This window comes from Amphiprion ocellaris, chromosome 19, assembly GCF_022539595.1.
Source record: "Amphiprion ocellaris isolate individual 3 ecotype Okinawa chromosome 19, ASM2253959v1, whole genome shotgun sequence".
Classification (NCBI taxonomy): Eukaryota; Metazoa; Chordata; class Actinopteri; family Pomacentridae; genus Amphiprion; species Amphiprion ocellaris.
This window is the reverse complement of record NC_072784.1, coordinates 5,265,655-5,279,791: the sequence shown is the minus strand read 5'-3', so window position 1 is coordinate 5,279,791 and position 14,137 is coordinate 5,265,655. Positions and strand designations below refer to the sequence as shown.

General features: G+C 40.4%; 1 protein-coding gene across 2 annotated transcripts in view; it reads right to left on the bottom strand.

Moving 5' to 3' along the window:
* LOC111570689 (myosin-9) overlaps positions 1-9,733 on the bottom strand; it is a 36,200-nt gene extending 26,467 nt beyond the window's left edge. For both annotated transcript variants that reach the window (XM_023273586.3, XM_023273587.3), the window contains exon 1: positions 9,525-9,733. The gene's annotated coding sequence lies outside the window, so the exon portion shown is untranslated. The remainder of the gene's footprint in view (positions 1-9,524) is intronic.
* Between the last annotated feature and the right edge of the window lie 4,404 nt (positions 9,734-14,137).

Here is a 14,137-nt window from a genome sequence, read left to right as displayed (position 1 = left end):
AAAACCAATAACACAAGGAAGAGGACTGAGGGCCAGTTTTTAAAACTGGATCACAGAAACCAGAATGTGGTCACAAACAGAGGAAGTAATGCAGGAGCCAGGACTTTGAGGAAGATGTGGAGGAGGAACGAGGAGACGAAAGGAAAAGGGAAGAGCTCCAGAGAGTCCTCCTTAGTCCTATTTGTCCCCTTTAAAAAGCAGGTCAACCTTAGTCTTTATGAAATGGAGGCCATCCATCCATCAGGCGGACTCCCTTTCATTCCTTTCCACCTCACTGATTCTCCCCGAGTTACTGTAAAAACCAGCGGTCGTGACAACCTCCACCACAGCTTGACCATGTACAGTCAAATTCCCCAGCTCCAGCTGAAGGGAACCCATAAACCAGCTGTCCTGTGTTCACTGGCCCATTGGCAGGATTATTAATAGAACAACGGCCAAAGTCAATAACGCTGTACTCCCACCAACTGCATCCCATCAGAACATCCCACCAGTGTACAATGAGCCAGAGCTGCTCGTCCTCAGCCGTCTTCCTCAGGCTGTGGATGTTGTTTCTGCACCCTTGGCTGTTTGACTTCAACCATTTATCTTACCTATTCCAACAAATACTCCAGTCTATTTCTAGTGCATCATTCCCTCCTGTGTCTTGGCATTGCCACTTTCATTCCCCTCACAGTCTGATGATCTACTGACTGCGACTGCATGGAAGACACTGGGTGTCAGACTGGGGCTGTAAGGAATGAGTGCATCATTCCTACTTCAACTGACAATGAAAAGAAAGATTTATGTTATTAATTTATGAATCCAACACAGAATGTTTGTCTTGCCCATTTATGATTTAATGCTGAAGTCAATATATCATCAAATGCAACACAAATGGACAGATTAATTATCCACATCTAATTTCCTTTTAGGCTTGAGAAAATAAATCAAACGTATGAAAACAAGCCATAGATTCATAAAAGAAAAACTAAATAAACAGTTTTTTCATCTTCTAATTTTGATTTCTTGACTTGAAATGAATAGAAACTAATAATACATGGATTGTTAGGTACTAAGTCAGTCAAAATTCCTTATGGGCTCACAGGTCGACTTTCTTTCTCTCCATTCACCCTCCTCCTCTAAAAGTGGGAGGGTGGGGCCGGAGGAACAGAGGGGAGGAAAGGAAATGACAAACTGAGAAAACTATTTTGCCATTTGTGGAACTTGGTGTATGCGAGTCTGTCAAGGAGGAGGAAAGGTGGCATTTTCCTGAGCACATGCTGAACGGTTCTGAGGACTGAGAAGTAAATTAAGCCTACTGGAAAATAACCACACTGCTTGACAGATCTACATCACTTTCCACATTACTTTTCACATTCCTGCCCCAACCAGGATCTAATTTCACTGCACTGGTAGCAGGCCACTGCCATCTACCACTTACAACTAGAGGCCCATACTAGGTCATACTAAGCCCTCAGCACATTACCAAAACATGGTGGTCTCTGGTCAAAAACATGCAGGTGTACCGGCCACATCTCTCCACTCCCTTCACATCTAATTTACAGCCACAAAGGTTGTGTCAACAAATAATAATCCAGCTATAATTATGAGCCCACGCTTGTATTGTAAAATGCAATAAATGGTCGTAACAAGTTGTTGACAGTTCGAGTAACATTATCTTCACTTGCCCTGCCTTCTGTCGCTCTGCTAATGTCTGTTTGTGGAAACAGAGACCCGAGTGAAGGAAAACAAGCATTAGAGACTCTCACACTGAGCTGATATTAAACAAGTGCACATAAATTAGGCAAATATGTTTTAAAAATAAAAGGACTAATAAAAGGACTCCATTATTCTACTATATATTTGCATAGCTAATAGCTGTTTGCTGCTATATCTAGTGCTGGGCGATATGACGATACATATCGTGAGAATGATAGAAAAGTGTCTATCGTGCCATTTCTCTTCTATCGTTTCTAACCTAATTTTATCAATTATTACAGCAAATTTATCATTAAATAGCCTGCGACGATTGTATTAGTGTTTTCTTGTCACTATGCATACTCTAAGTTTATATACGTGAAAATAAAGAAGAATAAAAAAGAGATTTTTCGCAAAGAAACTCCGTCTTGTGGTTTTTGCGACATGACGCTGCTTTACGTTCTTTAATTCTCACGCGGGTTTGCGACATGCTTTACGTTACTTAACACATGAGTGCTGAGCGATGGACGCGCATATTCGGTTCGGTCCGTGAGGCCAGAGGCGGTGAGCTAACGGAGGAAAGAGCCAAATTGTCGGCTCGGTTCGTAACACCCCACGGGGGGTGGGGGTGGAGGTAGGAGGGGGCGAATATTCGGATCTCAAAATTAATATCCACATACCACCATGGGGACCGAATATTCAGATATTCGGGTACAGCCCTAGCAACAGGTTGAAGTTTCATGGAGAAAAGTAAGCAATGAAATTTTTGTCAAACTTTTCAGAGAACTGAAAACATACTTTGTTGTGGTATATCGTCATATATATCGTTATCATGATATAAAATAATCCATATCGTGATATATGATTTTTTTCCATATTGCCCAGCACTAGCTATATCTATGCTATATTTATCCTCAGACAATTGTACATTGCACTTTTAAACACTGTTTTCCCTCCTCATCCATCAGCAGTATAAATGGATAAACAACAAAGAGGATAGATAATTTGAAATAGGGCGTTGGTCTGGCAACCACATCATTTTCACGGCCATACAACAAATTCCATGTGCAACATTCAAACTGCCATCTTGTTGCACCACTAAATCCACAGCCGACTGGTTATTTGACAAAACAAAGCAGATCCTGCACAGCACCAGTTTGCCCTTTTCCTAAAACACTCAAACAGTATTGACCATGCGATAATAGGCAGAGGGTTATGTAAGGCTTTTAACAGAGTGAAAGAATGCAGAGGGGAGTTAAGATACACATTTCTGTTTGTCAGCAGTAATTTTTCTTAAGAGGAATGCTGAACTGGTACAGCTAAGTCTTGACTTTCTGACAGGCCAAAAGAAGAAAATCTGTTACTACTGCTTCACTTCTCCTCCTATGTTCTCACAAGATTCATCGTATATTTCCCTGCTATTCATTCTGCCACTAGACAACCTCCACCGCATCACCTTTGTAGACTAACGTGGTTCTTTCCACTTATCGCTTGTTATCTCTACCTGGGCCACTCCCTTTGAGTTACACAGACAATACAAAGCTGCCACGTTTTAATAATCATCTCATCAAACAATGTGCTCGCAGACTTCAAATAACCACATGTCAGTCTGACAACCTGGACATCTGGTATGCAGTACAATTTGGATTAACAATGGAATTGATAAAGGCGTTGGAAACCAGACGAATTACATAGCAGGTTTCAAAGTTCACTCAAAAAGTGACCTGAAAGTGTCTGTGGCGTTTCGCAATCTTCCACATTTCTGCCCAGTCACACACCAGGTGTGCAGCTCACACACACCCAACCACGGACAAAGTCTATTTTATGTCTTGTACAGAAATGCAACTGTGCTTTACCACTACTGATCGGATGTCTTTTCTGTTCTGGGAATACATGTTATTTCCCAGTTTCTGTATAAATATATGGCATTTAATTACATTGAATAGCTTGTATTTACACTAATAGGAAAAATGTACTGCATTTAGACTGTCAACTCCTTTCTACAAGATAATTATTTTAGGAAGGTGGATAGCCAGTTGCTGCCTTTCTCTTAATCTTGACATAAAGTTGGATCCTTCATCTGACACTCCAGAGAAGCCTGTAAGTCAGTAATCTCTAACAGAGAATTGCCTCATAATTATTGGCCCAAAACGGAAAGCAGTACTATCATGCCATAAGCAATCATAAGACTCAAAGTTCATCTTTCGAGATCAGAAATCTCTATAAGTCCTTTCTTTATGTAGTCTAAGACAGAGTGCAGTCACTTCCTGGTATTGTTTGGCTCTATTGAATGGTTACAGGTACGTGCTATGAGGGGGAGGATGGAGGAAAGGATGGGGTGTTGACAAAATACACAAACAGAGGAAAAGAGGCAGGGGCAGGAAAATGAAGCAGAACACAGACTGGGAACAGAAGTTGCTGAAAAAGGTCTGATCGGAAGACTTAGACTACATGGAAATGTAAGAAACAAAGAGCTGGGCAAAGAAGAAAGAATCCCAAAGCAGATGCTACTGCAAATGTATTCTTGAGTCCAGTCAGTACAACCACTCCGGCTGGGCCAACTTAATTATGCTGTTCATGTCAACCAGAAGAAATATGTTTGGGCAGAACTAAAATAGATGAGACATTCAGGAAAAAGCAACCGTTTGAATGACTTAAATTAAAGACCATCATTAATGATATACAGAACAACACAAGGAACAGTAAGAATGCAGGTTTATGTGTGTTGTGTTTTATACTATCTGAACACTGAAACAAGCATTATGTCTGTTCTTGAATTTACAAATGAATTTTCTCTAGCGTTGACTATGAGTAACACAATAACTACATACTGAGAAACGACCTGATCAGCTCTCCCGTGGCTAATGAAGAAACTTAGCAATCTCCGCTCAGGCAGGAATGTTGTTTGCATGAATGAATCTCAGCTGACTGGGAGACTAGCCTACACATGACATTTGACCGTACTGCCCTATAAATCATTGACAAAAACTTTTGTTAGAATCAAGGTTTACAAGGAAAGTCATGAGCGTGTACTCAGAAAAGGAAAGTGGCCTAGTTTAATGGTCAGTCTCCTTGTTAGTTCTTCAAAAATCTTGACATACTATTTATTGCCGAGGCTATGGTTGCAACTTACAATAGCTTTCTTTCTTTTCTCATGTCAATGATGTTAAAAAATATTCTCTCACAATGCCACAAAACCCAGCTTTTTCAAACAGCCTGTTCTGTCAGACCAAAGCTCCAAAACCTAAAGGTGGTCAGCCTAATCATAAAAGACTACGGAAACCAGCACATACTCACATTGAAACAGCTGGAACCTGTGATTATTTTTCTGTCTTTAACAAAATAAGACTCCTAAGTTTAGCTCTGAACTTTTTTTTTTTTACCACATTATCAATTACATCTCTTGTCTTAGCCAGACAATCTGAGTTCAAGAGATTATTGGACCAGTGAATGCAGTGAGGTCACACAGATACAAAAAGATTACAAATACCTGACATTTGTTAAAAGAACACAGAGACTTCAAAACAGAAGACAATTGTGTGTTGCAACGTGCCAAACAGTGTCACACTGTCCTCTACACAGCACACTCTCATTTGCAACAAAAGCAAAAGGGCCTGCAAGTAATCTGCCTCAGCCGGGACAACAAGCCCTCAATGAAATCTAAACATCCACAGGCATGTTCCCTCAGACTGTATCATTCTGAGAAGATTGAACGGCCTCCCCACACCAGCACCAATGTTCACATTTTGAGATGTCTGCATTTAATTTCGTCTAGCCTACAGTTCATAACTCTCCCAGGGGCCTCGAGTGTGGACATTGCTGACACACGAATGATGGAATGTAACGATCTCTGCAGGGGGCTCCATAACAGCACTGAAACTAGCAACAAGTGAGAAGAACTGGCCTCCAGAAAAGCTATTGCACAACACATTGTCAGGATTTAATTCAGCAAAATGACTAATGCAACAACACGATACAACATGTCACCCAATGTGACCTTTAAAGACTATTTACAGATATATCTTTTTCAAGCTACACAGAAAAGGACTACTCTGCTCTACTAAAGACAGATGTATCCTCCTGAGAGATGGATTTCAAAGAGGGTATACACACAATACATTGGACAACACACAAGTTAACATGTTTCAGCTACTGTAATTACAAATTCAGCATGGCATGCTGGATCATTTCTGTGTCTGAGTATCAAAACATTACTAATGCAGTAAGATCACACTGTGGTTTAATAGTTTCTTGGCAGAAAATAGCCAATTTGAAATGTATGGTTCTGATTACTAAATTTTACAGTAAAAAGGTGCCACGCCCATTCTGTGTAACGCCACTCTCACTTTGTACAATGAGAAGCAGGTTTAGGTGGAGAAGTGCCAGACTTAGAAGTGCAACGAATCCCAGTCTGACTTGACACCGAGTTCATTCTTTTTTTTGTTTTTGGGTCAAACACTGAGGCTCAACGGAGTGCAGGCATACCAGAGTATGTTTGCTTACCAGAATGCAAACACAATGATGTGCCATCTAACAGAGCAAACACAAGCTGGACTGACAAGACACAACACTTACGTATATGCAGCATGACACGCCATGACTAGGTTTGATGAGAATGTGACGTTTCACAGGTTGGAGAAAATCCAGATTCTATGAAATATGTTGCTGTTATGCTTTAAGCAAAATGAACCAAGTTTTTTGAAAACTCCTACAATCAGAGGACAATTCTATAACTGGGCAATGTCTGAAGCGTCTGCCGAGTCACATTTTTCACTTCAAACATACACACTTTGCCTGAAGCCTTTAACTTAGAAAACTCAATATGTCCTTCATAGGTTGCAGGGCTCCAAGATTACAGGGCATCTTATATTTTACAGTTCATGAAGCCCTCTGAGGCAAATGTGTGATCTGTGCCATGGGTTACATAAATAAAATGTACTTTAGCTGGCTTAATATTAATCCAATAAATTCTCTTAAGCCATGGAAAACTTGCATTGCCAGGCTAATGCTCATCACAGTGGACCACACTGTAATTAGATGGCAAACCTGGTCATTTTCAGTTGGCATTGCTGTGTACTGCAGACATGTGCATTAATTTCAGAAGGGACACAAGGGAGACATCCCCCTCAATATTTAGAACACGTGCTTTTGCTCCCCCTAATAAAAACAAGAAACAAGTAAAGGTCTTTTATTTTGGAAAAAAAACCCACTATGATGTTTACTTATGAAGGTAACAATGCCTCCAACAGGGGCAGATCTTTTGTCTTTAGCATGTTAGACAAGTTTTGGACATGAGAAATCTTGCTGATACACATATGAGCTATTAAAGTGAGGAGATTAAGAGGTTAAAGAGGCACAAAAGAGTAAATCATGCCTATACGTGTGTTGTCTCAGCAGGGATAAAACTCAATGATAAAACTTCATTGACAAGAGAATAAAAATTTTAAAAGGAGTACACAATGCTTAAGAGCCATTATATTTGGAATTAACCCATGAATTGTCTTTTCTTTTACATAACCAACATTCCCACTTTAAAATGGTGCATAAAAGGAACATATTTGTGCATAAAAATTCAGCAAAAAACAGAAAATCACTGTTTGATACTGAAAATTTCCTGGTGGAGATGCCCATTCTCTTACTTAATGTGTCTCCCTTGACGTTCAAACTAATCAAAGCATCCTAGACAAAGTCTGGTTCATTGATAGAACAACCTCTCCTCTATACAGATAAACTTCAGAGTTTTCAGAGTGTTTGAGGAAAGCAAAACTCAAATTTTGTATCTTCCTTTTTGTACTGCACTCGCCGAGGCCTGGAAAATCTCTACTTAGAAACACCTCCTTCATATGAGGCATTCACATTCAAGATGACTTTATGAGGAATGCAAGCTCTTAAAAGTGTCAAACTCTCAGATACCATATTAGGAGTGGATCAATATGTCTTTTTTAAGAGCTGATACCGATTAAAATTAAGCAGATACCTGGAACCGATGTATATTTACAGTAAAAATGATGATCTTGATGTCAAAATTTAGAATGACACTGCAAAACATCACCAAGATGCCTTTGATCATCTATGTTGTACATATGTTTCATTAAAAGAGACCTTTTTCACATTTAACCCTGTCAGTGATAATGGGCTATTACTTGTGACCACTTGTGACTAAGCAGTGAGATATTGCTGTGGGTGGGATGTTGCTCAAGACCACAGAGGATCAGAAACGGTTTTGTTGCCAAATAGGTTTTCATAGACGAGGAATTTGACGTTGCATATCAGTAAACACTGACAAGAAGGAAAAAATAAAGAAGGGCGTAAGATGAAGGAAGAAAAGTGGGGACTACACATAGAGAAAGGAGAAAAATTTAAAATCTATGTACTGTTAACTGGAAAAAAATGACAGATATCAAATCTAGGAAGACAATGCATTTCCATACACTCCTAGTAAAATAAAAACTATAGAAAGATGAGTTGATAAATACATTATCTTAAAAAAAAATCTACGTAAAATGGAATTTCTACACTAGTCCAGCTCATATGATTTGGTTCCACCCAGTACTTTGTTCCATCAAGATGAACATGTACTTGTGAGCTAAAAATCACCTTGAATTTCCCTCGGGATTAATAAATTATCTATCTATCTATCTATCTATCTATCTATCTATCTGAGTCTAATTCGTCATTTTGCCAGAGGGCATTGGACGCCTCCCATGGGCAGCCAATTAAAAACTATAAAGATGTGAGTTTATAACTACACTATCTTTTAAATAAATCAACTTACAATGACATTTCTTCCCTAGTCCAGCTCATATGATTTGGTTCTACCCATTACTTTGTTCCATTAAGATGCACATGTACTTGTAAGCTAAAAATCTGTCAAATTCCTCATTTTTCCAGAGGGCATTGAAAGCCTCCCATGGGCAGTCAATTAAAAACTATACAGATATGAGCTATAACTAAACTATCTTTTAAATAAATCAATTTACAATGACATTTCTAGACTAGTCCAGCTCATATGATTTGGTTCCACCCATTACTTTGTTCCACCATCCTGCCCAGCTGCACATGGACTTGTGAGCTAAAAAATCACAAGTCAAATTCCTCATTTTGCCAGAGGGGCATCGAAAGCCTCCCCAAGGGCCCTGGCATGCTGGCAGCAGGGATGTAAAAGAAAGAGAGCACAGACATGCAGATGACACGGTTCAGTAAATCTCCGGGTTCTTTTTTTTTTTCCTAAGTCCACCGGTGAGGCAGTGACGTCATACGCCCGGCCAGACATGTTACCGGCCACACACATCGTCTGGTCTGTCTCCCGCTTCCACACACACGTACACAGCGAAAAGTTAAACCGCAAACTACTAATCACACGTCCGGTTATGGAGCCGGTGTTTTCACGCAGTCCGGTCCCCTCTCTCCTCTCCTCTCACGGCTTCAACTCTTTGCCCGGCCTTTTCCTGCAACTCATTCAAGCGAATCACTTCCTGCCTCTCTACCGTTACAGCGTTTTAGCTCCCCGCAGCTGCCGAAAAGCTGGAGCTGTTATTTGACGAACTACAGCTCGCACAGTACTCACATTCATATGTAATTAAAGTTTAGCCGTTATTTTAAGAGTTAAAGTGGCGTAAAGTTGAATAAAACCCCTGTGGTAAATCAAAGTGGAGGAGGTTGCCACCCCGCTCCGCTCCGCGACACTCCACCCAGCGCGCGGGGCTGCTGAAGTTGCAACTAGCAACCGCAACCGTTGCTTCCTGGTTCAATGCACTTGCTGCTAGTCGCTGCCGGGCTGAATGAGTTATAAAACAACCCTGAAAGAAAGCGTGGCGACACCACGGGGTTCAAGTTCACGTATTTACCTGCTTTTCGGGTGCAGGATGCCTTTCAGAGGGTGGCTAACAACAACGGGGGTGGCTCAGTCAGCGTCGCCGTTGAGTCAAACTTCTCTTCCCGTCGAACAGCAGCTTCGCAGAGGCTAAACTACAGCGCTTGCTTCCTCCCCTCTCTTTCTCTGCTTCAGTCTTTCTATCTTTTTTTTCTCTCTCTCTTCCTTCTGCCCTCCCCTCTTCCACTGGCTGCTCACTGGTTCGCGTAATTTCACCCGGTACGGGGAGCCGGGGCGCGGTCCAGGATGAGGCGGGTCCCGGCTGTCATGTATCCGCCCCTCCGGCCAATAGGAGCTGCGCTTTTGGTAAGCCGCACACTTTGGACCAATCGGGTGCAGCGAGAGGCGGGCTCAACCGGGCGGAGAAGAAAAACTGAACTTGAAAGGGCTGAGAGGAGGGAGCAAAGGGGATACCGATAAAGCAGTGTTTAATGAGAGAGGTATGTGCATGCTAAGGATTTTTATGACCATATAAGTACCAGCCACTGTTAGGATGGACTGCATCACTCAGGGACTACCTTTGTGTGTTAGCAGGGTCTAGTTTCATGTCTGCTTTGGAAACAAGTAGCAGAGATGTGGCTCCAGCTGTTTGATACTAATTGTGCTGTAAAGCTGCCAGATATCAGGCAGATCCCACGCACGCAGACTTGTCTGGGCTATCCTATACTGCTACTCATATCCCTAATGTGTTTATGTTATGTCAGAGACTTTCACTCCACAGACAAAGGAGTATTTTTGTAGAGTGCAACAAAAAACCCTCCCTGTGGTTTAATCTTGTTGAAACCGTACACCTGCCTGTCTGCCTGAGCAAAGCTGGCATACTCATAAGTGTTACATTGACAATCTAACACTTACATAGACAACTTTTCTGGTCTCTAAAGGTCAGAGGTCAGCAGCAGAGCAGAGTCAGTGGATATGATGGTGATTTAGTATCTGACCTAAGGACACTGAGGGCCCTCTGAACCCAAAAAGCAGTTTCTGTTTGGTTTTTTTGCTCCTGTCACATATCTATCTATTCACTGCAAGCTCATTTTTCACTGCTATACAAACTCCTGCACCTCTATGGAGACAGCACAACCTTGTCAAAAGCACAGAACTATGTGCGGTATGACTGTTGAATGCCATAAATCACAAATAAAGATATGCAAAAGTTTAATTTCTTCCATGATTTCAAGATATTTTGCCATGCTGAATGTAACTTTCAACAAATTACTAATAACTATCTCCGCTGTATACTGCTCCTGAGACATGCTGTATTGTATTATTGATTAAGCAAGTTATATTTTCCTCTCAGTCTTTCTTATTTCTTTCCATACTTGTTCCCTTTCTTCTGTGGATAAACACAGCCTGCAGATCACTCAAAAAAATACTGAAATTTTGTCTCATGGCCTCTCACTTTTCTCTACAATATCTTGTGCAAATGCTTAATTTTTGGCAAATTTTTAAATGTGACGTGGAATCAGATCATTTTGTTAAAATCTCAGTTTTTAAGCTTAGATTTGGTGAGATTTCTAGATGAGAACTATCTGAAATTTTAAAATGTGGAAATACTCTGTTTTTACAGGATTAGGCTCTGATAAACATGGTCATTTTAATGATTTATTAAAAAAGAAAATGTTTTTTGGGTTTAGGGTGATTGTGTACCTAATAGAAATAACTAATTTCACCCTACTGGGCCCTGTTTCCACCAAGGGAATTAAAATATTCAGTATAAGCAATTTATCCTGGCCTTTTGCTGGCCTTAGGTTGTTTGTAGATTCTTTCATTTAAATCTCTATTTGCACCTTTCAACATTTTCAGCTACAGCTCTTGTTTTTGAATTTTGCATCAGTTTTTTGCTTTGATAAGACAAAGAGAGCTAACAAGACACGAGACAGATAGATATGACAGTTATGTTATTTAATTTTAGAGCTGAAACAGGTGAGCCCACATTCATGATCAAACATGTAACTACTACATGGGGACCGCTGCAGGTGATGATCTAATTAATGTCAGGGAGGGATGCACTTGTTCAGCCTGTAAATCACTCTTGACATTTGTTTTTCTTTGCCTAACATGCCCCTTCAGGAAAGCAGTGAAGAAGAAAGAGCGATAGACAGAGATAACGACGTTTAAGCAGGTGAAACCAAACATAAAGGAGCAGATATCAGGAAAGCACTTGAATAGATGGACGTGGACAAGGAGGTATAAAAGGAGCAGAGTGGTGGGGGGGAAAGTTAGGCGTGGTAAGATGCTATGAGGAAACTGAACCAAAAACGGGACGAGTGAAATGATAGATGTGGAGATGAAAGCTCTGCGGTGCCACTGCACACAAGACTGGAACAGTACAATACGAACCTGTTTACTTTAAATGCTCCTCTGGGATTCAGATTGGTTGATCTGAGCCAGTTTGCCGAGGGAAACTGAAGGCACGGAGCCAACGCACATGCCACGACCAGCGGGGAGACATTAGCAGTGGAAAATAAATATTTTTCACTTTCTCACTGTGAAGCACTAATGAAAAATCTACGACTTTGATCCGCATCACAAACCGAGGCTGAAAGATTAAATAGGGCAGTACCACCGAGGGATACTGGTACCTCTGCAGCTGCCAGGGATATGGGGAAAAACTGTGAAGTAGTAGATATATAGAAAGTTTAAAGCTTGATTAAAATGTAAATATCCACAAAATGGATCAGCTTTAACACCTGAATGCTACATGTTATGATTGAGATTGCATGAAAACAAGTTAGCAAGCAAAGAGGTCAAAAGCTAAAAGTAATGCAGGGATAAACAGTTTAAAAAGAGCTGTTAGCAGAAGCACTGGATGAATGTTTGAAATAGCTCAAAGCTAAGAGTAAACAAGAAATAAAAAGTTACGTGTCAGCTAAGATAATGAATAAATAATGACAGTTAACTAAAAGTAATGATTAAATAGTGAAAAAGGAGACAGCTAACTAACAGATAACAGATGAGTTAATTAGCTTCTACCTGAGCCATTGGATAAAAGTTTGAAATAGTGCAAAGTTAATAGATAACAACAGAAAAACAGCAGGTTGTGAGTTTTAAACAATAAATAAATCGAATAGCAACAAATAAATAACTGAATTTTGGCTAAAACATCATGAAGAAGTCCACTTAGCTAAAAGCAACTGAGACACAGTTTAAATAGACTGCCAAAAGTACTGAATAAAATGGTAATTTAATCCATAAAAAGATGGGTAAATTGTTGAAACGTCTAGTTTCTGTCATTAATAAAAGTACAAATTTGACTAAATCAACCCAAACATTGATAGACATGGTGTTAATGAACAGATACTTTTTTGTGGATTTAAAAAAAACACTGGGAACTTTTGATTTACAGAAATAAAGTGAAAGGTTGTTCGAGAAAAAGCTTGACCTCTTTCTGTTTCGCCTTCCCTTCTTCAAAGACAAAAATATGAAACAGATGATGCTGTGCTGACGTTCGGGGTTAACAAGTTTTCGAGAAGACCAAACATTGCAGTTTAGATACACATGAACTACACATTCAGCACACCGCACAAAGGCAACTGTTATGCCTACCTACCCTCAGAAGTCTCCTTATATTACAGCAGGGTTTTAGGCACGACTGGCATCCAGTGACGAACTGAGGAATATCTCATTTTCAGGACAATGTGTGATTTACGTTCACTATGTGTCATTATGAGAGGAATGTGTCTCCGTGTGTTTTCCTATAGGTTTAGCAGCTGGGCATCACATGTATGGAGAGCAAAACATTGACCATTCCGCATGCCTGCCTGGAAAAATCAATAAATCTCTTACGGCCGCCGCTCTGGGATGGATGGGAAATATCCGAAATTGTAGCTCAGAGGTCAGAGGTCGCCTGTTACTTGAGTAGGACCAGATGCCAAGAGGTGAGAGGGGCTGAGAAAGGGGGGGAATACAAGAGAGAAGGACTTTTTTTTACATAGGAAAAACAATTAAATAGTCAAATTTGATTCACAAGCAGTTTGCAAAGTAACAAAAAGCTCTCATCCCATTGAAAAAATTGAACAAAAAAAGACACAAAACAAACATAAGGAGGCACAGAAAGAAATGTAGGATTAAAACGCAGGCATGAATTACCAAATATGGACACTTCTGACCTCACTATCTCCCTCCCTCCCTCTCTCTCTCTCGCTGTCTCTCTTTTCCTTTCGCTTGGTTGTAATAGCAGCAGGGTGTGTCTGTAATTCAGGGTGTGTAAAGCCATTATATCATCCAGTCAGAAAGAAAGGGACCCATTCACTGACAGCATGTTAAAAGGGTGGCATGTTAACTCACTGACCACTTTGGCTGTGTAATTGCTTGTGTGAATTCATGTGTGTGAGCGTTCATGCATGAGCGTCTTGGTGAGAATGTCTGTGTGCCCTCATGAATGAACACGCACATATCTATATCTATATATGTAGTGAAGCTCAGATATGTGTCAAATCTCTGAGTAAATAGGTCATTTAATGCCCCACATCCTCCTACCTGACAGATACCAAACACTTGTATTCAATTTCTCTGTCACGTACAAACTTCTGCCAACACCTTTTGGCTTCGATTCACACAGCTTCTTAAGATAATTAAAGCAAATCGTTT